This window comes from Lethenteron reissneri, chromosome 52, assembly GCF_015708825.2.
Source record: "Lethenteron reissneri isolate LAM-NWPU_2019-01 chromosome 52, ASM1570882v1, whole genome shotgun sequence".
NCBI classification, from domain to species: Eukaryota; Metazoa; Chordata; class Hyperoartia; order Petromyzontiformes; family Petromyzontidae; genus Lethenteron; species Lethenteron reissneri.
Window position 1 is genome coordinate 286,443 of NC_083830.1, and position 724 is coordinate 287,166.

A 724-nucleotide genomic window follows, 5' to 3' on the forward strand; every position below is an offset into this window, starting at 1 on the left:
ACTAGTCTGACAGATGCCTCGTTTAGACAAAAACATTAAGGCATATCTGCATTTGTCATCAATATGCTGAATTCCTCTGTTGAGATGTAAACTCCTTTGTCAAGGCTCTCTCCTCCCACCCAGCTTAAAATACGCTGCCAAGCTTAGCAGTGTCCATTAGGACGCTGTCTTTCCGACAGCTCTCTTTCTTCACCTGAGGACGGCTGCTTGCATTGTGGCCGAAACGTCGTGAGAATTTAATTATTATGTTTTATTTGTATTATTTCCCTTCTACGTGACTTTACCGAAAGAACCAAGAATATAACATTAAAGCACCTTTTTATTTAATGGAAGGGCAGATAATGTGTGAAAGGAGGAGCCGTGTCGTCTGAAGAGTTGTTCACCTACTTATTATATTCTCCACTATGGCACTCATGGGGTGCCACGTCGGCAAGATTTGACCCTCGCTGGTGTACAGGAGGTCGTGGGTTCGATGACCCTGACGCCTGCTGTATATTTGGAGTTTGCGTGTTCTCTCTCCCAATAGTGGATTTTTATCCGGGTCCTCCGTTTTTCCCCTGCACATTTAGAATCAACATCATGCCTTCGGAGTATTTGGCTGCTGTAAATGTCCACGTGATGAGGCCACTTGGTTGTGCCATCATTTGTGTCGGCCAAGTTCGCTTCTGATAAAGAGCTACATAGCTCAGAATGGCCTTTACCCGGTCAAATAAAAATAGTGTTT